The following is a 27,947-nucleotide window of genomic DNA, read 5'->3' as shown; positions in this document are numbered from 1 at the left end:
CGCCACACACAGTAACACATGAGCATAACCGTGTATAATCATTAAGGTGCTAAACGACTTACGGCCTTGGACTGTACATTCAAACCTTTTTAATGGAAATAAAAATTTCAATGCCCTACTAATCCCAGTTAAGTTAAATGGCACTAAAGCATTTCAAGCATCGAAAATTGGCATTCGTTGACAAGTTGAAGGCTTGAAGACGACAAGAGATGGTATAATTAAGCGTGCCCGGAGAGCGTGGGGGTTCTGTTCCCGGCCGCGGCAATTAGAGCCGACTTGAGCAATACACACTACAAGGGATTACCGAAGGGCGAGGTGGTGTGTGCTACAAGTTATAAGCGAAGTGCGATTGAAGAAGTAAAGTCATTAGTAACTTTTTGTCCCAAAAAATCAGAGTTCTCTAAAACACCTAACCAAGTGGACTTAGGCGGGCACCATCTCACATTACATCAACATAGATAGCCTGCATCCCGGAGAGAGACGTTTAAAAATAACTTATTGTCCCGAAAACTCAAAGTGTTCTATAAACAAGTGTAAATTAAAAATTAATAACACCCCCGTGAAGGATACAATAACTAGAAAAGAGCTGATAACTTTCAAACAGCTGAAACAAAAAAACTAAATTAAAATCGGTTCATTCGACAGATACACTGAAATATTATTTGTTGGTGGATTTAAATGATGGAAGGCGTTGTGGTAGACGTCTTTAATTGGTGAAGGCTTATGATCGACTCTTTTATGGACTAACATTAATTATATTAAAATCTTATAAGCTATTGTCTTACAGATATTTCTTAATCTAACCTAAATAATTTTGTATCACCTTTTGTTCAAATTCATCGTGTAAGCAACCTACATATTACAACACAGATACAGAGATACACACGTCAAACTTATAACACCCCTCTTTTTGGGTCGGGGGTTAAAACCTAACGTGGATAAAGTCGCGGACTTTGTTTGATATTTTGCTGGCATGCTTCTCTTGTAACTATGGGAGCAACGGATCGACGTGATTTTTTGCATGGTTAGGATTAAAGACCTGGAGAGTGACTTAGGCTACATTTTATCCCAGAAAATCAAAGAGTTTGTACAAGAATTTTAAAACCCTAAATCCACGCGAATAAAGTCGCCGGTATCAGCTAGTATTAGGTATAATATTTTATCCAGATTTTCGCGGAGATTGAATATGGACGTGACTTTAGGAGTCTAGTTACTCTAGGTCTAATCCACGCTGCCTCTGGGAAACAAAAGCCACTGTAAATTATTTTCATAACTTATACTCCTTGTACCATACAATACAAGACGGTTTAATCAACAATTTCCTTTGCAGCAGTGGAGAGTGAAAATGGACACCAGTTTATTTACTATAGTCTACGCTGTCCGCGGCAAAACTAACACTTATTATTTTGTAAAATATTGTCACTGTCAGCTCTCATGGCTTGTACCACACAATTATAAGGACAAGAAGGTTTAGTCAACAATCTCTTTCGCGGGCAGTGGAGAGTGAAAACGGACACCAGTGTAGTTATATAGTCTGCGCTGTCCTCTGCTGCCTCTGCGAAACAAACACTTAGGTATATTAAACAAAGGCAACACACGCTACGTTGCATTTTGTTTGTTGTTGTTTTCCGCCGGCCTTTTCCTCTTTATTTTTTTAATCCTCTTTAGGGTTTTACTGATCGTTTTTTAGGGTTCCATACCTCAAAAGGAAAAACGGAACCCTTATAGGACCTGTCTGTCTGTCTGTCTGTCCGTCCGTCTGTCGTGTCTATCAAGAAAACCTATAAGGTACCCGTTGACCTAGAATCATGAAATTTGGCAAGCATGTAGGTACAAGTAAAAGAATAAATCTGAAAACTGTGAATTTGTGGTTACATGACAGAAAATAAAATTAAAACGTGTTTTAATTTTCAAAGTAAGATAACTATACCAAGTGGGGTATCATATGAAAGGGCTTTACTTGTACATTCTAAAACAGATTTGCATTTATTTTTTGATTTATTGTGTAAAATGTCTGAAAAACAGCCGAGTACGAAATCCTCGGTGCGCGAGTCTGACTCGCACTTGGCCGGTTTTTTTAATGTTTATGGCGGCAATTTCGAAATTTTTATTATTAGTGTTATAAGCATCAATAGAAATATGTAGTAAATTCTGTGAATATTTCAACTCCGTACCCTGTTGTGGTTCACAAGATAGACACTGACAGACAGATGGACGGACGGACAGCGGACGCTTAGTAATACTTTAGTAGATACCTTCAGGTAGGTTAACCTAACGTTGACAGTTGCACCCTTCGACTATGGAACCCAAAAAGTATTTTGATCAAAAGTATAATTGGGTACACCGGTATGTTCGCCAGCTCCCGAGTTCTGAAGTATGCGTCCCCAACCTCTGTTAACTATGAAGTATCAGGGTTGAAGGACTATCCAAAAATTGTATTTGTAAGGTTTGGTAAAGACCGTGTCTATTACAGTTACGTCTCCATTTCTTTAGTATTTGTTTAGTGACGTAAAGTAGCGCGGAGCAATATCCTGCTGCGCCATCTGTTGTGAATTTTATGAGTTATAGTAACGGGGAGTCTATCTATTTCACAGACAAAGAAATTATAGATGCATGCGACAGGTCTTCAAATTTAATTGGGTTTTTCGCAATTTTTAAACTAATACGCCAAAGGAGGCTTATGGCACTTTAATTGTGCCAATGGCAGTATCATCCTCACAGGTTTGTATAAGAAAATAGCTATAGTATCCGACTAATTTGTGAGTAACTCATGTCAAACTCATTATTTTGACTAATTTCTTAAACTGAATACTTGAGGAACCCCGAGTGTGCGAGTCTAAAATTCAAAATTCAAAATATTTTTATTCAATTAGACTTTTACAAGTTCTTTTGAATCGTCAAAAGCATTTACCACTGGTTCGGAATGCCTTTCCTACCGAGAAGAACCAGCAAGAAACTCGGCGGTTGCTCTTTTCAAAGATTTGATATACAATATACGTATTATGCCATGTATAAAAGCAATTGAAGTCCTGCGCATTGCTGGAGCGAATTGCAGGTCAAATCCACGCTTTTTTATCATTTACATAATCTTCGATAGTATAATATGCTTTTCTCAGGAGCATATTTTTAATAGATTTTTTGAACCTATGTAAAGGCAAGTCCAAAATTGGCTGAGGAATTTTGTTATTTAAAAGATTATACCCATTCCCACAAATGACTTTTGGACCTTCCTGAGGCGGAGCGTAGGAGTCGCAAGCCTGTTACGGTGTCTAGTCAGCCTGTTGTGTAGATCGCCAACTTTCTTGTAACTAAGAATATTTTGTCTTACAAAAATTATGTTGTTGTAAATATATTGAGAGGCTACGGTAAGGATACCTATTTCCTTAAATTTTTCTCGAAGTGAATCGCGTGGTTTTAAGTTATAAATTGCGCGTATTGCCCTTTTTTGTAATACAAAAATTCTCCCAATATCTGCCGCTCTACCCCATATTAAGATTCCATAAGACATAATACTATGAAAATAAGCAAAATATACTATCTTTGCGGTCTCAACGTCAGTTAATTGTCCGACTCGCATTTGCCCGTTTTTTAAAGTTAGAAATAGTTACTATACTTTGGTGATTTAGTTTAACTTTAATTTCGTATGCATGCTGTATTTAAAGGTAGAAAAGTAAGTAACAGACTGTAAGTTAACTAAATAACATAACACTAACTAAATAAAAAAAGTTTTTATTCATAAGGATTTCAGAAGAACAAACGATTTTGAAGTTAATTACTTTGAAGATCGTTTTTGGAAGGTTTTAAAACAGCTTGTGAAGATTGTAAGTTTCTAAGAATTAGGTACCTATTTTAAAACTAAGATAAACCTAAGTAGTGGCGTACACAGGATTTAAAGTCAGGGTAAGCATTAGTTAGGGAGGTAGCAATTTACTGGCAGGTCATAAAATGAGTATTGAGCTATTTAAACTAGGGTAAGCAATGCTTTTATGTCACTATACCCTGCACGTCAATATGCCTATGGTACATAAATTCTTTATACTTAAACTTAATAGATAATATTGTTGCAAATCACGCCAAGTGTGGGAGTTTATTTCAATCGTTTGTGAAGTGTTTGAGTATCAAGGCGAGGGTAGGTGTGAATGTAAGGTATGTACTCCAGCTCTGACTCCGGGCTATCGAAGATCGAAAAGAAATATAGTAAAAGAAAGACAGACAAGGTAGATTTATATAAATAGGCTTACTTATTTTATAGCATATAAAAATGTCGATAATAATGGACTCTGCTAATTGTAAAGTAGATACAAATGTGGAGAAGTGTTTGTGGACAATGTTTTTATGAGTTTTACATTATTGGCATGACATGTTCGCAGTCACAATCTGGGAGACACTAAACTAAAGTTTTATGACTATTGGTATTCTCAACTGTATTTTTAGCAAACCTTTGAGTATTCCAGCAAATAAAGTGTATGAAGTATATTAGCGATTCTCTCAAAAGTTTAATATTTAATAGTAAGTGTTTGATTTTAATTTAGTTTGTTGCGAATTACGATGTCTGGCTCATAGGTCACCTATCAAATCCCTTAAACAAATCAAAAGCTATAGTTAAATAATTCTTACAAAGTTTTACTATTAGAATGACTTAGCATTTTTGCGGATAAAATCAGCCAGGTAATTTAGCTGCAAGTTAGTAAAGCACAATATCGATAAAAATCGCACAGTATAGCTTGTATATTATACTTCTTGTGATGGAGATCAGCTTTCGGATCACCATAATTGGTGATATAGCGAGGGGCGCAGCTGGGTTCAGGCGTTATTAAGAAATGTTGTGTGAAATTGTTATCACCCTCGAGAGAGGAAAATGGTTTTGTAAAGGGAAAATTCATTTGTAATGCGAATATTTGTTACGATTTTATTAAAAGAGGTTTTTTTTTATTGAAAGGGCACAGGTTGAAGAGTCAAAAAATATTTTGTTGACTTGAGGAACTAGAAGATTGACTAGAATCGCAAGAAAATGTAGGTAGCGGTGTACCGAAAATACCTCATCATCAATTCATCGCCGGTTCACTAATAATCACGGGTCTCGTCTCAGAATGAGTAGTTGGCCATAGTTCACCACGTTGGCCAAGTGCAGATTGGCAGACTTCACACATTTCGAGAACATTATGGAGAACTCTCAGGTTCACAACTTTTCTTACGATGCTTTCCTTCACCGTTAAAACAAATGATATTTGCTAGCTTGTCCGTACTCAGTAGTGGGCCGGCGACGAGTTGATCATGATGATAAAGCTGTACTTTTCCTTCACTGCATAGTTTATATTTGTCTGCAGCAATATGCGTTGAGCATTAGAAAAAAAGTTCACTCTGCTAGCGTTTCTTATGACGGACGTACCGACAAAGGAAGCAGTTAAACAAACAAAACGAAATAAAATATGTATCAATTAGGTTAAATCTGTCACAACTAATACAAACCACGTGTATGTCCGTCTGTCCGTAACTACACGTGGTAACACTTCTACACCGACCATGCGGAACCCTGTTTTGGAGTTTGGTTCTGTGACAAAAAGTTAACTGTCAAAGTTATGGAAATGATCATAAAATTTATAGTTTGGTGTTGGAATCGAAATTAGGAAAGTTTAAAAATATTTGTTATATTTTTGTCTAATGTAAGGGCGTTATAGTTCTTAAAGTTTAGGCAAGTTTTCGTTAAGCTATGATAAGTTCTTAGGTTAAAACCATTTACGGAGCCCTAAGACTCTTAAGTACCTAGTAGCTTACTAACTACAGTTAAACACCTTTACTGAAAGCAGAAGAGCTTGCTTACGTTTTGCACACAGAATCAGCTTGGCTGTTCAGAGTAAAGCTACGCCAGCCAAAACAAGGTTTTATTATTGAAAGAAAGGGTTTTCCTATAAAAAGCATAAAACTCAAGTTACTATTGTTTACGTCGTTAAAATGTTTGATGACCTACATTAAAAAAAGTCCTGAATTGATCGACTCATCAACGCCCAGCCCAAATCCTTGGACCTAGAAAGACCTCTGTTTTGTATAAAGCTTCCCTCGATAATGTAGGTAGACACGGAAAACCTAGATAGAGATAGTTTCTCATTTAGGTGGAAACTCGTACCTAAGTTTATAGGTACATATACTTAATTAGTTGGGCTCTTCTCGTCTTTGGCGGTCTACCTGACCTAGGTCAGTGTTAACATACGAGACCTAGTAAGTATTTTATTTTTATTATATTTTACTATCTCAGAGCACAGAAACACTCTTGTTCCACAGATGCTCTTTACGCTAGTCTAAGATCACTTGACCTAACTTGAAGTTGAGGGGGCGTATCTTATGTCTACATACATACTTAACATACTTTAGGTATATAAATATGCATGTACTATGTAGTATGATAACGGATTAGTAGTATTTTTATAAGCTAAGCACTTTCCGAAATCGATAGATATAGAATATACTCGTTCCATTTTTGAATTATGATATTAATACCAACATAACCACAAAATAAGTTTCTTTTGCCCAACTCAATATTACAATTTTAATTTTAAAGCAGTGATCCGTTATAGGTACAGAGTCAAAATTTTCATAGAATATTTGTATTTCTATTGCCACTATAGTAAAAATTTCGAAATAGCTTTCATGAAAATTTAAAAAATTAAAGGGTGTTATTTACTGTACGATGGTATGGAACCCTTTGTGTACTAGTCCGACTCGCACTTAACTGATTTTATATTCTTATCTGTTTGTAGGATTAAAGCCAAAGAGTCGTCGCGTGATTCAACACGCCAGTCGCGAAGTGTGGACGGGGCTTAATTATACCGATCCCTTTCATAATTCCGCTGACATCTTTATACTTTTGTTTTTTTTCCTGTTTTCTCATTGCATTGCCAATAAGCACTTTATCAGGGATTAATATTTCGTTTTAATTTTGTTTTCCTATTAAATAACGTATCGTTTTAAAATCGTTAATGTATTTTAATTTGTCTTCATTTTTTTTGCTGAACGTTAAAGTTTTTGTATGTTCGTAATAATAAATAATTGGAAAAATTACATTGTTTTAAGGAAATCTCGGGAAGTAATTGAAGGTAGCTATAATTCACTACCAAGTCTTCTCACCGTAAAACGTAACGTAAAAGTAGATAACGTTCATTGAAATTAACTCAAAAATATTTTTATATTCCTATTCCGTAATTACCCTTACCTAGCAATGAACATAATAACAATAGAGAGGTAGAATTATCAAATTATTGAGTCACGTATCGCAGGTGAGGTGCACAACAAAAGCCGTGGAGTCGAATAGAAACGGAAAGGTTGTGAAACACCTACGAGTCGCAATTATGGAGATTACTCAATTATTTGCCGAATCCCGCGGCTTATTAGTACGAATGACGCAGAGTTCCCGCACCTGGCCAAAGACTAAACAATGTAATAGAGGGCAGAGGCTAGAGTCTCTACCTGTATGCCCACCAAAAGGTTTAATTCATAGATAGAAAAAAAAATGATAAGTAACTAGCCGGTATACGCGAAAGAATTTTTCTATTTTCTTCGATATTGTTGCAAGAAAGCAATAGGTTACGAGTAGATAAGATAAAAAATATATTGGATAGAAGCAGCCATTACTCTGTGGAAGTTTTTGATACCTAAATACAAGGAACCATACGTTTAATTCGCTATAATCCACCCAAATAGACAAATTGGTATACTGCAAGTTGCAACGTGCAGGATGCAATATGGGGTTCAACTTCGTTTCGATTTCGTAGAAAAAAATCCGTTCTGTTTATCATAGAAAGTTTTCTGCAATACTTATTTTTCTTTACTAATGACAATTTGATTAAATCAAGCATCCACGTAAACTGTCGTATCTGTATTCTATATCAGCATGAATTTTTAATTTTTTCAACAAATCGTAGCAAAAGAAGCCGATGTCGCATCTGTATCGAATTCAATTTCACACCGAGCCGCACCATTGTGCGGTGCACCGTGTGGCCCGTCATTAGGGCCCCGCCCCGCCTTGTAATAAACATATCAACTTCACACCACCTCGCGCCGTCCTCTGCGCACAATGGCCGACAAAACAAAGCCTTTTATGCACTAATAAAGACCAAATTATCGGCTGCTGTTTGATCGTTCCCTAACGCTGATATAAAAAATTTAAAAAACCAAGATATACAGTTCTAATGAAAGTTCTGATGAATCGAAAATGTCTAGTAACGCAGAAGTAAATCGGTTAATTACGATAAATAATCACAAAGTTTTTAGAATAGATTAGAGTAACAAAGTTTTTAAAATTTAAATTAAATTTTGCAAATTATTTTGAATCGTCAAGTGAATCTACCAGATGTGGAATGCCCGCACTACGGAAAAAGTGATCAGAAGCAGTAAACTCGTCAAGGGTTTGTCAATAACTACCCATCACTACACATATTATGAATGCGAAAGTGTGTTTGTTTATTGGTTTGTCCTTCAATCACGTTATAACGGAGCAGTGGATTGACGTGATTTTTGGCATGACCTAGAGTGAGTCACAGTTAATTTTTTATCCCAGATAATCAAAGATTTAGATTTTTAAAGATCCCGTGGGAAGCCACGGGATCTTTAAAAATCTAAATCAAAGTCACGGGCATCAGCTAGTTCATAATTTTGTAAGCTATTATACTTGAGATTGTATATGTATATCTTTGGTTTTCTATATCATTAGTTTCCGTACAGCCTTTGACGGGAGCCTCCCATTACTTTTCGGTTACAAAAGTTGATATAACGTCTTTCTTTATCGGCCTTTCGGAACGTCGTCTCATGCCGCCAACTGGTATTGACTATTGATGGCTGACAATGGATAATGTGCGCTTATTATATTCAATTTGATATAGGAAGTACGAATGAAATGTGTGGTAGCACCCACTTGGTGTTGTAGCGACCAGAAGGCAATGATTGTCGTCTAAAATGATGGTAGCAAATAAAAGTAATGTGAACTCCATATAGAACCCTGTAGCATAATTCATAGAGGCCTAAAGATTTATCATCATCATCATCAATTCATAACCAGTCCACTACTGAACACGGGTCTCCTCTCAGAATGAGAACCACTATTAAGTATAGGCTCATCAGTAAAGGCAGTTGGTGTCATTTAAAATGATTGTAGCAAATACAACTATGTGATTTGAACTCCAAGTAGCACTGAGTATATTTCATGGAGCCTAATGGTTAAGACTTTGACCTGCTATTTGGTGATCCGGAGTTACTTCAACATTGTACTTCTTGTATTCGTGTCGATTTCATGTAATAATAAGACTCAAGAATCTGTTCTTTGGAAATGAGTCTGCTCTCTATTTCTCGTAACAATTCTGTTAATAGCGTATACAGTTAATAGTTAGGACATAAAAATAACCAGGTACTATATTTTAGTAAGAAATATTATAAAATCTATTATGCTTTAACAAAGTAGAAACTGAAACACAACTATCTTAGTATAGTCCAAAGTACTTCAACGTTTTAGATCCTTCGTTTTGAAAGTATCGATTACCGTTTACGTGTATAAGCAAAAGGATTTACTGAGAAAGTGAAAACAGCGAGACAATGGCTACAATAGTACTTATTAAGAGTATAATAATAGACGAGTGTGTCAAACAAACAGAGGGCCACCCACATACAGCTAATTATCCTAAAGACAGATGTTGAAAGAAAGTGAACGCCAAGAAAAAATACCCAATATAACATCAAAACTAAGCGCCGACGGATTATGTGATGACATAGTTGACAGATCCAATCCGCTTTAAAATATTCGCTAACAACATCACATTACAGTTCAAAATCGTGTGTAGATAAAATAGTATACGGCAAACTTACTTTTGCATCTTCCACAGCGAATAGTATTGTATGTTACAAAAAATTACAGTCGATTGTTCAATGTAAACTGGAAATATGGTTAACTTTAAGTTTGTCAAAAGATGTCAATTGACAATACGACAGCGATGACAAAGCGAGAGCAGACTTATTTATTCATGGCGGATTATCCAGCGGATTTATTTATTTGGATCCAGCAAAAGGACATCGTGCACAAACACAGCCGCCCGGACCCGTAATCATGTTATTTTGGAGTTTGGGTCCGTTCACGGCTGATCTCGTTTTGGTGAGGTTTCGCTATTGTTGTCCTGCAAATTACCGACGCCGTTTGAGTCGCTTTGATCGCTCAATGGATATTATTGTAAATAGCACTCGAGATTACAGACCACCATGGAAAACGATCACGTTTCAGCTAATGGACGATTTAAAAGATTCTGTTACAGAAAAATGCTGTATTATCGATCTATTTGATGTTCCTATCATACCCATCAGTACACACTTTACGTTCATATTACATACATACAAGTTTGTATAAAATTCATGCTTAGTGATGAGTTAGACAAGATACATATATATTTTTTTATTAAGAATTAAAAAAAAGAAGAGAATTGAATGTCCTAAGTAGAGTCTTCATCGATGTTCAATTGACTGAAGTTTAAAAAATGTAGAAACTAAGAAATTGTGTATTTTTATAATAATAATTCGAATTGAAAAGATTTCATTTTCACCACAGGCTGCCAAAAAATTTTTACAAACTTTGCCAAAAACATGCAAAAATTACTAATCAACACAGCCAATCAGCAATGACCTCTGTGTAGTACTCATGGATTTAGGAAGTATTATAAAGGTCTTGGCTAGAAGTACTAGGTACACAATATGGAACAAAAAATTTTGCAAGCTACAGCTCATTTTTTATTACACTTTGATGTCCAGTCTCTTACTAATCTTTACATAATAATTACTATTTTTTTCATAATAAAACATTATGTTTGAAATAGCCCTTTTATAGGTAGTAATTTAGTTCAAGATATTCTTAACTATTATTTTAATAAGCCTCAGCTTAAATGAAGTGGCAATCGAAATGAAACTGGTTTAGAAGAGAGTGAAAATCCGTCGGTTCATCAAAGTGGAATGGACAATATGATTACGGTAACCGGTACGGTAGTAATGGTATTGAAAACGGTGTCGTTATGAAGCTTCTTGTAATGACGATAGACTCTACAACAGAGCTCTATTTACTCTCCGTTAAAAATGTCTGCTCTATTGAGAGAAAATTTTCATTTGTAGCAGACAAACTTGGTAACGGACTGCCATTTTTTGGAGCACACTCGTAGGTGCCAAAAGGTCCGTAAACCACGTAGCAATATTCATGTAGTCTATATCTTCCCACACACACACATACACACGTACAAAGTTATCTTTTTAGTAGCAGGACAAATGAGTAATAGTATGGTAAAAAAATCTTCTAAAATATTCCTGAATAGTGTTTATTTCATGAACGAATATTTGGAATTCAAATAAAATGCAATTAAATTGCGTTTTTTTGTTCATTTGTTTTAAAAATACATATCTAAAAATGGATACTGTTAAAATGCCTTAAGACGAATTTTAGTTGGTTTCATAGCGTGAATGCCACGCCTTATCAACTCTTTATAAGCCAGTTTTTATACTTTTTACTGAGATTGAAATTAAGACGTTCGGCGACGTGATGTCTTGTGAACGGGCCCGCCTTATGGGCCATTCCACTAATGCAGCCCATTCCGACCGATTTATAGATTTAAAACTCCCTCAAAATGCTTCTTGTATTATAAATTAGTAACACGCCGACTTCTCGTGTTTTGGAACATTTGATGTAATGGTGTAGACATGGTAACTGCGGGAAAAGGTTGATTGTGTTATAAAAATAATTAGTTAGGGGAAAGTATCTTTGACAGGTAAGTACGAGGCCTGCCTCATATCAAAGGAAGGTTAAGATTTTCAAGTTAGGTACGGGTAATCGTGCAACAAGCAAGTGATAAAATAACCTGTTATTTTCGAGAAATCTTCATATTATGTCCATGACACGTCGCTTTACGTTTTTTAATAATCCCGTGGAACTTCTTTCATTTTCTTGGACAGGAAGTAGTAGCGTATGTTGCTTTCCAGCTTTTGAACTTGTATTAGCTATGCAAATAATCAATCAAGTCGTGTCGATCCATTGCTGTATTGCGCCTCGATTGAAGAACAAACAGACGCACTTTTGTATTTATGGTATTGGTATGACGTAGAATATTTATTTGCGATTAAATTTTTATTTCGCTCAATATTCTAAAAATAAGTCCTAATAAGTTGAGAGTCAATGATTTATATTTATATGGTTTGATGCTTGATTTTTCTTATTCACGATATTTGATAAAAATACGCACTTGACAGAGATCATAAAAATCAAATCGATAGAAAAGGCTCTGTAGAAATAAATAATTACATATATTTAGAAAAGTACATTTAGTTAATTATCATAACGTAACGTGTTAAGCTACATCGTACGCTCGTTTCTAGTTCTATCTTAGTGCGATCAGCATTACCATATCATCTTTATTAAATATCGGATAAGGCCGGCGACAGAACACCATTTAAAAGGCGAGAAAAATAAAATTAAATGGCTGTATCCTCTTATGAACATTTAAAATGCTTTATGTTAATGCGCCTGACCCTTATCAAGAGATAACCGGCCAATAATTCTGAATGTTATCCGTTAGGTTGGTAACGTACTGAGAAAATTACGTATCGAGAGCAAAATAAAATATACAATAAATGATTTACATTTATATATATTTTATAATTATCTAAAGAAAAAATACTTTGTTAAGACAAGCTTCAATGAAAATAATTCAATGGTCAAGAATTAAAAAATGCTCTCTAAAAAATCATATTTCGATCAGGCCTACACTGTCTCGTTGACAACTGAAAGCTCAACAAGTTGCTTCTACGCAATTTTCTCAAAGGAAATCATTAATTGTATAATAGATTCGACTAAATATTGTTATAAAATTATAAATCTAAAAATTCTTTTGGAATTTTTTATAAAAGTAAATATTCAGTCCCACAAAGGATTACTGTATTTTACGCAGACGACATAGCGAAATAGCGAGCGACAGTTTATGGCGATTTCATCCTTAGAGTATTTATTAAAAGAAAATGATGTCATAAAAATATTTGGTGTTACATTTTACAGTAAAAATACAGCGTATACTGCCGTAACTGACACGACATATTACACAAAAATATAACTGTCCACGTATATTGTTATAACTTCTGAATAAAATAATATGTTATTTTCCCCCACGTGTGTCCTCAACTTTACAAGTTTAATGAAGTTATCTCGTCGCAGGCGCACGATTTATTCATTGTACCGCTAATGTGTGGGTAAGTTTGTCCGCGCGGAAGTCAAAAATATACGCACCCTAGCAACTGAACCTCTTTTGCACAAAATTAAACTCTATTTCAGGACTCTTAAAGTCCAATTCGACGTGTCATATGTTTTAGGGTTCTGTATCCCCAGTAAAAAAAGCTGTGATAGCCTCAATTACTAGTTACGATAATAGCCTACTAATCCCCGGGGGGTTTGATCCCGGCTCTGACTTTTCCTAGTTTGTTCTCCATAATGTTCTCAAAGGTGTGTGAAGCCTTACTAATCGGCACTTGGTCAGCGCGGTAGACTATGGTCAAAACCTTTCTCATTCTGAGAGGAGAACCGTGCTCTGTAGTGAGCCGGCGATGGGTTGATCATGACGATGATGATGACTCAAGAGAAAATAAGGAAGAAAATAGGATTACTTACTTTGTTGTCTGTCTGTCTGTTTTGTCTGTCAAGAAAACCTGTTAAGGGAATCAAAACTTAGGGGTAGTTACTTCCCGTTGAACTAGAATTATAATGATTAGAAATTTTATAGCACAAGTAAAGAGAAAAACGGTGAATTTGTGGTTACATTGAAAAAAATTAAGAGTGTTATTTCTTGTACGATTGTACGGAACCCTTCGTGTACAAGTGTAACTCGCACATGACCGGGTTTTCATAGATATTGTCAAAGTGCATTGAACAGACGCGTATAGCGTAAGGAATGAGGTGACATTGACGTCGCTTTTGTCCGGATGGGTGTGTCTGTGTCGCACATCTCCTAAACTCCCCACAGAAAGCTTCACTAAAACGGTCACATTGTGCTCATTTGACATTTATTTGTGCATGTTTAGAAATAATATTTTTGGCTCTGTTCTCATGCAAATTTTATGTAATCGAATGAAATATGTGTATGGTTACTTAATTGAAAGTTCTATTAAATTATTCGTGCATACTTTATTTCTTAAAATTATTATCTACCCGGAACGTTGATATAGAATATTGATTCTTAACGTCATCAAGAGTTACGTGTGTTTATCTGTATGTCTGTCTGTTACCTTTAATAGATTTTGACCATATTCGGCACAAAAGTAACTACAGTAGGTACTAAATATATTTGGAGTCCCCTAATTCTCATCCCGGAAACGGACGAAGACTACTTTTTGATCGAAGTTTTTTGTTATTAAAGCAAGTGTTCCCACGAGAATCAATTCACGCGGACGATGTGTTTAAAATGCTAGAATAAGGTTGACTAATTTTGTACGTGGTAATATTTTCAGAAACTTTTTAAATAGGTTTTCCAACGAACGAGAAATTTCAGCATAATATAACACAGTAACTTAAATCAACCAAGACCATGTATGTGCCCACATACATGAAAATATATTAGAAGTAGGTTTGCGAAAGTAATTAGGAGACAATTAGTCAATTGATTACACATAAGAGATGCTATCTGTAGATAAATACCTACCTTGTATAGCTACCTATTCGGATTCAATGTTGTAAGTCGTGCGATATCGATTTCGTACGGTAATTTTTGTATACCATTTCACGTATTAGGCTAAATAATTTTCAATAATTAGGGTTCCGTACTTCAAAAGGAAAAACGGAACCCTTATAGAATCACTTTGTTCTGTCTGTTTGTCCGTCCGGCCGTCCGTCATGTCTGTCAATAAAACTTTAGGGTACTTCCCGTTCAGCTAGAATCATGAAATTTGGCAGGTAGGTAGGTGTAATAGCACTAGTAAATGAATAAATCTGAAAACCGTGAAGTTGTGGTTACATCATTAAAAAAATATTAAAATATGTTTCAAGGTATAGTTACTTTACTTTTGAAATTATTTTAAAAGTAAGGTAACTATACCCAGTGGGGTATCATATTATGAAAGGGCTTTACCCCTAACAACAATATAAATTATTATGCATATTAGTTTATGATTTATCGTGCAAAATGTCGGAAAAAATATCCAAGTACGGAACCCTCGGTGCGCGAGTTTGATTCGCACTTGGCCGGTTTTTTTTTGTTATAAAAATGAAACCTATTTAATCGTCGGTACATCGCAGGTTGCTGGCGCCGTCTCAGAGTTGGCTGTCGCACGTTCCCCGCGTTGTATGTTTCCCGATTGCTCGAAGACGCCTGGACCGATTTGGAAAAAAAAAATTTGGGTGACGATCTGATGAATATCTTCGACGATAGATAATGGAACTCCTCTACTAGTGTAATAAATTAGTAAATAGTAGGTTTTTAACCAGGCAATGCACATTTTAATAAATGGGCCATTAAAAAGTTTTAAAATATTAGTAGAACTACATCAATTCTTATACCTACATAATAATTAATATTATATTCGGTAGTATCTAAATTGAATTAATTGATTTACCACCGAATTTTTTTTAGTGTTTGTAGTTAGGTATTGAAGTCGTTTTTTTTTTTGTTTTTCTAACTATAGTAATAAATAGGTGCCGAGTGAATATTTTCGAATGTTCTGAGAATAACACCCTCATATCAAGCGGTCCACGTCAAGATGCTTGCGATTGCGAGTAGCGGCTAATTTAGCGCAACCAAACAACCAGCTCAAGCTTTGACCTTCATGTTTATTTTGTGACAGCTTATTTATCCGACTACGGCAAAGCCAAAAGGAAGGGTTATGATTTTAACAGTCTATATATGTATTTAGATTTTATTTATGTGTGTTCCACCGTAGCGCCTGAACTACTGAGCCGATTTTGATGAATGAGGTGTCAATCGATTCGTTATTATGGTCCGGGAGACCATAAAGCACTCGAAATATCTATAACTGAATTTAAAAAAAAAAACGTACACTAATGCGTAAGTTTTGACGCGGAGTTGTCACTTCTCAGTGGAAATCCCACAAATCCGCCGCCTTCCCAGAGTAGAGTAGGTAACCCCTAAACATGTGTGCAAACATAATTCAATCTGCATCGCGCCAACTAGCGAGAAGGGTAATCACACAATAGGGCTAATTGTAACGTCACAAGTCATTGGCTAAAGCGGGAGTAACACTACCTATTTATATTTTTCAAAAATTATACCTGATTTTAAAGCTCCGATTTATATTTAAAATGAGTCATTTTCAGAAACGATTAGCCATTTTTGTTCAAGACTTTAACACATAGATTCACTCTACCTAATGAATTCACTAACTATATACTATATATCTACAAAGCATACTTTGACTTTCCTAAGACTTAACTTATTTACATCTTATAAGACGTATCTGTCATAAATATGTCTCGTTTCAACTGAAACAAACTCTGAACAAACTCAAAGAGTGCTCCATGGACCTCAGCCTTAGACTGTGTCAAAGTGTGACTATGTGAACTACTGATAGAACCACCTTAGGTAGCTTAAACCACTCACCACTTAAGCCATTTCAAAATTCAAGACCCAACAACTTATACTGCACTTTGATATGTTAGTTTATCCTATTAAAAATAAATTATTTTTATTTTTTGTTACAGATGAAGTCCACCGGCACGAAGATCAATCATCATGTCTTTTAAAAAAACTTGATATCAGTTGGTATTCGAAACATGAAATGGACCTGCAAATACCGCAGCAGAAATCGCCCGCACTCGCTCGTGTCTTGCGCCACAAGAAATCTCGCGAGGCTGCTCCCGCGCCGATCAAATAAAACATTTATAAATATTTGGTGGTATTATTCCGCTGCGACAGTGTGCTGTTACCATTGATGACGAAACCACGCCACGCTGTTACACTGTTAGAGCGTTTCCACATTATTTGATCCGATATCGGTATCGGACTCCGGTAGCCGATATCTGACATCCGATATCATGTAGCACCTTCACATATCATATATGAAATCGTTCCGATTCCACTATTTTCTCTTTGAGCAGGACGCGGGCAGCGTCATGGCAGACTATAATAGAAAACTTTATTTGCTGTATCTATTATATTTGAGACCCAAAAAAACATCTGTCAATAGACAGTATTGGATACATCCCATTGTCAAGTATATTATTTTTATAATTCCCGTGAGTTTTATCCATCAGCATAGTCTAGATACTACTAGTTCAATTAAAGTAATAATGTCGTATTTAAATGTTCACGACGCCATGTTTCTAAACTGGGACTAGTTCAAATTTCAAAATAGCCGCCGCGCGTCAAGGCTCTGCGCACACAAAGACAATGTAGGTACACGTATAGCTCACATACAAACTTTATCGTCCAACAGCTCACGGGCGATGGTGCCGCCAACATATCGGTCTCGGCTCCGATGTCCGATATCGGGGCGGACAATGTGAAAGGCAGGTACATATTTCATACATCTTACTTGCCCCGATATCGTATCGGCGTCCGATACCGATAACGGATCGGATAGTGTGGAAACGCTCTTACACTGTCACTGTTACACTTACACTGTTAGCAGCGGGTGTGACGTTTGTGCACACCCGCTTTTACCCCGGCATGGGGGGAAAGCGCCCTACATTTGTATCTATTATGTTTTTATAGTGAAACAGTAATAGAAAGCTTTTCTATGCCTTATTGTAGGGTTATGTACGTAGTAAAAAGATGTGTAGTATTTCCGTGATTTTTTGTGCAAGCTTGTAATACCTACTACCTATCTATTATCATCGTCGTCATCAACCCATCGCCGGCCCACTACTGAGCACAGGTCTCCTCTCAGAATGTGAAGGATTTAAGCCATAGTCCACCACATTAGAGCGTATAAACAGACTTCACACACCTTTGAGGATACATATTATGGAGAACTCTCAGGCTTGCAGATTTCCTCACGATGTTTTCCTTCACCGTTGAAGCAAGTGATATTAAATTATTGTTTATGCACATGCCTATAGTTAACTCGAAAAAGTTAAAGGTGCGTGCCCGGGATTGAACCCCTGACCTATCGAATAGGAAGCGGACGTCTTGACTATCTATTTATTACTAGTTAGGTACGTATTCCAACGATGACATTAGTTAAAATCACTAGTGCGGCGAAGTCAGATAGTGCCTACGGGATTTTTAAAACCTAGGAAGTATAAGTTCATAACAATTAAGTAGCTGTTTTTATAAAAATAATTGCTGTATGTATATAGGAAAACAGTCACAATTTGAGATATTTTGTTTTTTAAATAGTTTTGATCACTTATTCAGAAAGAAATCAATCAAATTGTCACTAGCAAAAGATAATCGACTCGTCCAAAATAATTTTCCATCATTATTTTAGACCCATTTTCGATCATCTTATCTGGAACGATAAGGTTATGTTTAAAATGGGCTTATTGACGGAAAAATATTGAAAGAACTCCGTATCAAATGATAAACTCTACCTATCTAAATATCGGAATCTGATATTTTACAAACATATTGACTGATCGATTCTTGTGATGTTTGCCGAGACAAGATCTCCAGGAACAAGATAAACCAGTAGCCTCCTTTCATGTTGTCACCGCGGTTTTTTTGAGTGGAATCATTGCAGAGATAGGAATCTATACTTAGTATTATTTATCTATATAGTGTTATCATACAGGAATTTGGAAATGCATGCAGTTTTTCACGTGATGATGTAGCTAACTTATGATCGTGTGTGTTTTTAACGCTCCATAGCCGAATTATGTACCTACCTACCTACCTTAAAAATCTACCTGACTAACTAACTGAACTATACCTGATAAAACCTGAATTGCCCCTGCTAAGACTGGAACCCAGGACTTCCATCTAATAAGTCATGGAGGTCGTCAAATATAAAGTTGTTATTAAATTAATTTGCTGTAACAGTATTCCGCGTGTTCCAACATATCGGACCCCTGACAACACGCGACAATAACAATTATGTTACAACTATTGTACCGACGCAGCTTGAGATTTGTTTTGCTAAATATTATGTAAATAATATGGTGAAATATTAAACGATATTGTTTCTTATAGAATTTCGTACTCGAATATAATTCAATTCGAATGCAAATTCATAAAAGTAGGTCTGAAATTCAATCTTTGATAATAAAGTACCTATTTTGAAAACTTTTGCCTGGTGTGCTTTATTTTTCTACAGCAAAGAAAAACATTGCATATTTCGTCAAAATATTTTAAAACTTCGACTTATACAGCACGATGGGTAGGTACCGTAAATTGGTAGAGTGGTACCTAATGATTGACTTGTCTAGATACTGTTAAAAACAGAATGATGCTTTTTAAGCTAGAATAATAGAGATAGATTTTCTTTACTGAGAAATCCATACTTACTTCTGTTCCGATTTTGATAGCTTGCATACCAGAGACGGGAATATTGGGTACCTATCTACTTTTTTTGGGAAAATCAAAAATTGGGAAAATTCCCACAGGATTTTTAACCAACCTACGAGTGTATCCACATAGGTGAAGTCGTTGGCTTCATCTGGTCTCCTATAAAGTTCTATTCCTTTAAAGTTTAATCGATGTATGACAACCGTACTAAGTACCATACGGTTCATGTACTAATATACCGTCCTAAATAAAGGACATTAGGATTTGTCAAAACAGCATACCATAACGAATCCTAACCCGTTATATTTTCACTCATTTAGACATGGCGAATACTTCGATACAAATTTAATTTCCGACACAAAACCACCGCGGCATATTTTTTTGTTATTTTTTGTAACGGATCATAAAAAAAACACTGCTTTGTATTTTAGTGTTTTCGGTTGCGCTCGCGCATGGGGACTTTGAAAAATAAAGATGGCGGCCAACAAATCACATTTCAAAACGGGTGAAATGTATTGTTATTAATGAAATGAAAATAATTCAAAATGTAACTAAGGGTGCACCCTAGCGTCCCTTCGGATATAGGGCTCTTTGTTTGGAGCCATGTTGAATAACATTGCCAGCGTGACTAACTACCACGTGCATCGGTACAACATACAAAATGGCGACATGTTCGTACATTTTTGTAATCTGAACATGTCCATTTTATTTCCTCTTCCATACTAATACTAATATTACAAATGCGAAAGTGTGTCTATCTGTCTGCTATGTTTTCACGGCTCAACCGCTGAACCGATGGTACAGAGTTAGCTTATATCCCGGGAACGGACATAGTCTACTTTTTATCCCGGAAAATCAAAGAGTTCCTTCGGGATTCTTAAGGGTCTATCCGTTTAACCGATTAAGGTAGGTATAGGTTTGGTACAGAGGTAGCAGCTTTTTATTTTATTTATTAAGCCTTTATTTTCCTTATCAATTACAAGTATTTACATAGTTTATGTTTATAGTAACTAATTTAATCTATTCTAATGTCTATTCTATTTTATTTGTTAGTATGTTAATCGTTGTGTGTGTGTGTGTGTGTGTGTGTGTGTGTGTGTGTGTGTGTGTGTGTGTGTGTGTGTGTGTGTGTGTGTTGTGTAAGCGTATAAGCGTATTGTATAAAAGTATGCGTGTGTATTTATGTGTGTAAGTTATGTTTATTTATGTGTTAGTAAATTAGTAGTTATTTACAAATTTATTTTTTACATATTTACTTATATATAATTGTCTTTATAATTCTGTTTTGATAAGGGCCCCTCATTGGGTATAGGCCTCCTCCAGTTCGCGCCATTTCTCTCTGTTTTTTGATGTTTTAAGCCAATTCTTCCCTGCTATCTGTACTATATCGTTAGACCATCTCTAAGGTAGCAGCTTACGCCCCGGAAATTGATTTCGGCAAATTTTATCCCGGAAAAGCAAAAGTTCCCACGGGATTTCTAAAAACTCTAAATCGATGGTGTCGCGGGCATCATCTAGTTTGAAAATATAATCATAGCACAATAGACAAAATATTGTGCAAAGACAAGTTTCATTAAAACGCAGAAGTAACTTTCTACGAAATAGCTACCCTATTGGAACTAACTGAATTAAATTCAAATAAAATCAAAAAAGAAACGCACACGCAACTAGTGACATAGACTCTACCACGGATGCCAAAATCTAATTATTCCATTTTTGATTAAGTTTATTGAGAAAAAATTTAAAGTGTCGAAACATCGTAAGGAAACCTGCATGCCTGAGAGTGAGTGCTTCATAATGTTCTCAAAGGTGTGTGAAGTTTGCTAATCCACATTTGGCCAGCGTGATAGACTGTGACTAAACCCTTCTGGGAGGAGATCCGTGCTTAGTAGTGAGCCGGCGATGATGACATACTAAGAGCGTCCCAAATGCTGACTGTTCTTTTTAAATTTTGTACGTTGATCGTTTTGTGACATAGAACTTTAAAAGTAGTTAGACATTTTTGCATACATAAAATGCATCGACTCATATTATCTATGTATGTAATAGGTATGTCATAATAGGAAATGTTTTTTTTTTTAAATTAAAATATTATTTTGTTAAAACAACCCAAAAAACATTTCTAAGGATATAAATCAGTACATTTATATAAATAATGCCACCAAATAGTTGGGTAACCATCATGTCATGGGGTTTCAGTTTCAATAGAGTCATAAACCATTAACCAAATGAACAAAAGTAGATTTATTGCATGTGCATGCATGCGCCTTCACCATGCATGGTGAAGGCGCATGCATGCACGATAATGCGTGTTCCCACTGGTAATGCGTGGCGAATGCGATGTCTCAATTTGCCGATATTGTCTCTTACCCCATACCCGTTTCCGGCGTACAGTAGGGTGGGTATGAAATAAAATAAATTTTTGGCTTTTTTTTCAGGACTCAAGGATAACTCAGTGGCTGCTGATGCAATTTTTGTATTTCTAAAGTTCTTGATTAATATTTTTGGATAATAGAAAGGTGAAGGAAGATCCAGGTCAAAAGTTCTTGGGCACATTCTACCTAGCCTAGCCAAAGTACCTAGTCCTATATCCTGTAGACAGGCAACTTCGGCCTAATGTTCAAAACTTTGAAGTTTAGAATTGGCTAATCTTACTAGAACATAGCGTATAACTCAAAATTTAAACCACAAAAACCTCTATAAGAAAACTAGAAAAGAGCTGATAACTTTTAAACGGCTGAACCGATTTTCTTCGATTATAGCTAAGAACACTCTCAATCAAGCCACCTTTCAAACAAAAAAAAAAACTAAATTAAAATCGGTTCATTCGTTTAGAAGCTACGATGCCACAGGCAGATATCTACACAGATACACACGTCAAACTTATAACACCCCTCTTTTTGGGTCGGGGGTTAAAAATACTCCTACAGTGAGACGGCACCTTTGTTGACATACTCGTACCCGAAAGACTGAATCACTACATAAAAAAATCATAGTTTGCTCTGCCGATTTTTGCTAGTCCCTATAATCCCTCCTCCATCAAGACTCTGTCATCGCTTAGGATCGCTCGGTAATTGACGACCGAATGTATCTCTTTCATCATCATCATCATCATCATCAGCCTGTGGACATCCACTGCTGGACATCTAGGCCTTCCCTAAAGAGCGCCACCACACCCGGTCCTCAGCCTTCCTCATCCAGCCACTTCCCGCCAGCCGCTTGGTATCATCGGTCCATCGTGCTGGAGGGTGTATCTCTTTACGCTTTGTTATTTACTGTGTTTTGGACTCTGGGTTAGTTTCAGAAGCAATAGAGACTTGGTTACCCTAACTTCCGCAAGCGCCGCGCCCCTTGCTTAAGCGCAATGCGAATCGCTTCATGCGGTTATTTATTGATTAAACATTATATTTATTTATCTCCTTATAGCAAGGCGGGCATCTCACATCCATTAATCATTTCCTTACAAAAATCTGTACAAATGATATCAAACTATTTTCGTTTGATTTAATAGGAATTTTTACAGATTTTTTATAAGCTGGGATCATAGGATGTTGTATCGTCCGCTTTTTGTATGGATTATGAAGGCTACATACCTATTACATACTATACTATACATAAATATCATAAATGCGAAAATGTTCCGTTTACCGCATTTTTACATTTCGCACATTCCGGCGATGGACATACACTACTTTTTATCACAAGAAAATCGAAGTTCAATTTTTTTTTTAAATATGTACCTAATTCCACGTGGACGAAGTTCCTGGCATCTATTGTACTAAAAGATAGCTTGCACCCCGGAAACAAAAGTAAGTTAATTGTCATTTCGGAAAAACTAAAGAATTTTTACAGGATTTTTACCTTTTCAACCGCTGAACGAATCTTGACGAAAGGCAGAGAGATAGCCTGCATACTAGATGTAAAATATATTTTTATATTAATCCAAAAAGTCCTACAGTGTTTTTAAGCTTTGATCTAATAGGCATTCGTGGTATTTAATCAGGCATTCCTCGATACAGCAGCAAGTCTTCGATAACGCTACATTTCAAAGGTTTAACAAGTGTAAATTAAAAATTTATAACACCCCCGACGATCCAAAAAAGTATTTGAGTTTTCCAAAACATCATTTTCAAATAAATAATTATGTATTTAGGCAACGTCCATCTTGACAGCTTGACATTTGTCTATTGACATAATATTATGAACCTAACGGTTATCTAACCTTCTTTTCTACAAGAAAACTAGAAAAGAGCTGATAACTCTTAAACGGCTGAACCAATTTTTTTAGATTATAGCTAAGAACACTCTCGATCAAGCCACCTTTCAAACAAAAAAAAACTAAATTAAAATCGGTTCATTCGTTTAGGCTCTACGATGCCACAGACAGATACACAGATACACAGATACACAGACACACAGATACACAGATACACACGTCAAACTTATAACACCCCTCTTTTTTGGTCGGGGGTTAAAAAGAAAATAATTCATCAGCGGTTCGCGCACGTATCTAAACGCATCTAATGTAGGTATCTAAATATTGGAGGAGCGGCTGCCGGTCTCGTATTCAAATTCGCTCGTTATCGTGGTCTCGGGGCTGTTATCAGTGGGGACACTTAAGGTGCAGGAACATCACTTCTCTCCGGCATTTTAATCGACACAATTACTGATACAACGCCTTCCTCCAAGTGTTGGCTTTAAATGCCGCTGGGCCGCCCAAGTTACAAAAGGTGGTGGTTTTCAATAAAAATGAAAAAAAACCCCTCTAAATTTTTTAAATTAGCTACAGAAATCAAGTGGTAGGAAAGACATATCAAGGAATTTTCAGTCAGTCTTTTGATAAAACTTATTTCTTAACTTGAGAATCAGAACTTATTCTTTTTCATTTTTTACTGCGCTTTGTCTTTAAGTATAAACTTTTTATTTTGAATAAATGAATTCTATTTAATGACTTCCCTTTATTTTACACTATTTTCTTTTGTCGATTTGCCATAATACAGTGAAGGTATATTTTTGACCATCAGTTAAGAATAACACAATGAAAATGTTTTGAAAATGTTTTATTAACAAATATAGTCTTATACAATAATTTCCCTGTGTCTGGTGGTACCCACAATGAGCAGCATATTATGAGTAAAGCCACAAAAGGGGCTAAAATATAATATGAGATGTTAGGGACGCTTTCCATTTCATTATCCTGTATGCATGTATCTTAGTAGGAAATGGGTATTTTCAAAAAAAAATGTCTTGACGTTACGTGGTCATAGATATGACTTTACCCCAGAGAAATAAATGTCCAACATAAATCCATAACCCCCTGAGCAACGTTTAATGTGTGGATGAAGCCGTGCCATTTTATTCATCTTCAATTTAGCCTTACCATCTTACATTATGATGTAGTCGAAGTTGAAAGCGGATTCCTGAAAGGAATATGACAGTTTTATTAAATAATGCAGTTCTACTTGACCCAGAACCTCTGAGTTCTGTTCGGAGCAAGCAAAGAAACCCGCTGATCGCTTGTAACTTGAAGAGTGCTCTCGGCACTACCGCGGCGCCTTTAGGTAGGAAAACAAACGTATCGATTTGCATGAATTACATATAAACAGCTCATTAACCAAGTGTATCGTAAATATTTTGCTCTTGGGAAAGAAGTTACCACAAACATCAGTTGACATAGTGGTTTTTACTGGTTACAATATTTTTATTACGAGCCTTTTCATATCTAGCAGTTAGGTACCAATTTTTACAGGTTTATATGGTACGTAAGTAAGGTGGGAAGGTAATCTTCTTATTAAATCTAATTTTATTGTGGGCTTTTTCCAAGACCAGGATGTGTATGGAACTCTTATAGCTGTAGTTAAAAACCCAGAAAGTTCGTGATGACTTCCCAGTCAGAACAATGGTATTTCGGTTGCGATTAGCTGATCAGATACGGCATCAATCAGTATTGTATTGTGATGTGTTTGCGTAAACACGCGATAGCGTATCGCGCGATCAGTCGGCGCGGCCGTGAGACACAAAGTCCAAAATAAATCATTTTTCGCTGATATGTTCTGATAACGCATATCGCGACCAGGGGTGCGAGGTAATCTATTGCATCATTCTGTATACAAGCTTGGTTCGGTACCTACATAAAAATCGGTCAAGTGCGAGTCGGACTCGCACAGGAAGGGTTCCGTACCAACCTACAAGAAATAACACTTTTATTTTTTTTATTTTTCATGGTGCCAATTTTAAATTTTTATTTAAAATTATTTATATGTATATTTGTTGTTATAGCGTCAATAGAAATACAAATTCTGTGAAAATCTCAGGTCTCTAGTCTCTATCTATTATGGTTCACAAGATAGATACAGCTGACAGACAGACGAACGGATGGAAGGACAGCGGAATCTTAGTAACAAGGTTCCGTTGGCACTTTTCAGGTACGGAACCCAAAAAAATATCTTCTATACATAAATATAAAGGTGTAAGCGGTGATAGCTTAGTAGTAGTGGCTGCGCAGGGTTTAAAGTATGCTCCTGAAAAAAGCTTATTATAAAATCGAAGAGTAAATGACAAAAAAGCTTGGATTTAACTCGCTCCAGCAATACACAGCGCTGCAATTGCTTGTATACAGTATGGCATATTATTGTAAATTCAATACTTGAAAAGAGCAACCGCCGAGTTTCTTGCTGGTTCTTCTCGGTAGGAACGGCATTCCGAATCAGTGGTAGATTATTTTGACGATTCAAAAGCACTTGTAAAAGTTTAATTGAATAAAAATAATTTGAATTTGAATTTCAGGGTGAGCAGGCATGTAGGCACCTATTTTCAGGCAGAATGACTGACTTGTGAAGTGTGAACCTACTTAGGTACTGCTTTAACTTGATACTTGAACTTTGAAAAAGCTCTGAAATATACCTAAGAGCTTTTTATGATAAACATTATATTATCTTTGTAAAAGTGTATCAAGACAGATGAAAGAAAGCAAAAGATAATAAAAAATAGTACCTATCTGAAAGAGTCGATAACATCGAGGTAGTACCTAGCCTACCCTAAAACTAAGTTTCTTAGCCTTAAATTTTTCTTAGAGACCCTGATTAAAAAAACCGAGACTAACAATAGAACTAACAATTCTATAAAATAAACTTAAATCTAAATCAAAACTAAAAAAATATTAAATTAAAATTAAAATTAATTACTTAAATGAAATCTAAAACCTCATCGAGACCACCGCATGGAGGCATTGTACCCAAGACGCTGGCAGCATTACCTTTTTGGATGGCCAAACTAATTCTTTGCCCAAGGTAGCGGCCAGCTCTCGAGTCCCCGGTTGACTTGAACTGGAACTGTATAGGAAATATTAATATACTTAATATACATAGTTATCGTTGGTATGTCGTTGGTGCATCAATGACGCATTGCGACAAAAATTGTCGCATTCTAAATGCGTCAATAAATAATAATTCTACAGAATCGCTAATTAAGATTATACAAATATTTTATCACAAACAAACAATATAATACCTTTATTTTTATTGATAGCTAATTATAGATAATGTAAAATCTTATCCACGAGACTCCTGCAAATCCGTGTAGCAACGAGGTGTCGTTTACTTATACGCAAACATTGATTAAATATGGCGACTTTCACGCGTGATATTCGAATGTTACGATACCTTGTCAAACCATTATCCTGATAGAAACAACCAAAGTCCTTATTATGACGTTGATTGAGGATTACGATTAGGTACGTGTATTGTCTGCTTGAACACCAAAGTCTTCGATCAGTGCGTGTTACCAGTGATGATTATTATCTTCTATCTATCTAGAAGTATTGTGCACACACATTACAGAGAAACAATAGGTATATAAATACTTAGGAAACTATACAAAGGGTGCAAGGGCGGCCTTATTGCTAATGCAATCTCTTACAGGCAACCTTGATGATATACGGATCTAAGACTTTGTCGCTAACGCTGGGCCTCATAAGAAAGCTCAGTGCGGCTCAAACTTAGCGGGAAATGGAGAGATCAAATCAGAAATGAGGAGATCCCTAGGAGAACCAGAGTAACCGATATAGTTCAGCGGGTTGCGAAACTGAAGTGGCAATGGGCCAGGCAATAGTTCGGATATAACCACGCACTCGAAAGCGTAGCGTTGGCAGAGCCCCCACTAAGTGGATAGCATCCAAAGTGGCAGGGAGCCGCTGGATTCAGGTGGCAAGACCGTGGCGCTTGGAAGTCCAGCTATACGAATTGCTTCCCTGGGATAAAAAGTAGCCTATGTCACTCTCCAGGTCTTTAACTATAACCATGCAAAAAATCACGCCTATCCATTGCTCCGTTGCGGCGTGATTGAAGGACAAACCAACAAACCGATAAACCAATAAACAAACACACTTTCGCATTTATAATATGGATAGGGATAACCCATATCACATCACAATCACACTAATATTATAAAGGCGAAAGTTTGTATGTGTGTGTGTGTGTGTGTGTGTGTGTGTGTATG

General features: G+C 36.1%; 1 long non-coding RNA gene across 1 annotated transcript; it reads left to right on the top strand.

The window, feature by feature from the left end:
- The first annotated feature begins 5,966 nt into the window (after positions 1 to 5,966).
- Positions 5,967 to 27,372, top strand: LOC123869375. The gene is made up of 3 exons (XR_006796879.1): positions 5,967 to 5,978; positions 16,540 to 16,544; positions 27,317 to 27,372. It is a non-coding gene; the product is annotated as an uncharacterized LOC123869375 (long non-coding RNA).
- Positions 27,373 to 27,947: the final 575 nt, after the last annotated feature.

Source organism: Maniola jurtina, chromosome 11 (assembly GCF_905333055.1).
Source record: "Maniola jurtina chromosome 11, ilManJurt1.1, whole genome shotgun sequence".
NCBI lineage: Eukaryota > Metazoa > Arthropoda > Insecta > Lepidoptera > Nymphalidae > Maniola > Maniola jurtina.
This window is presented reverse-complemented; position numbering and strand designations above follow the sequence as displayed.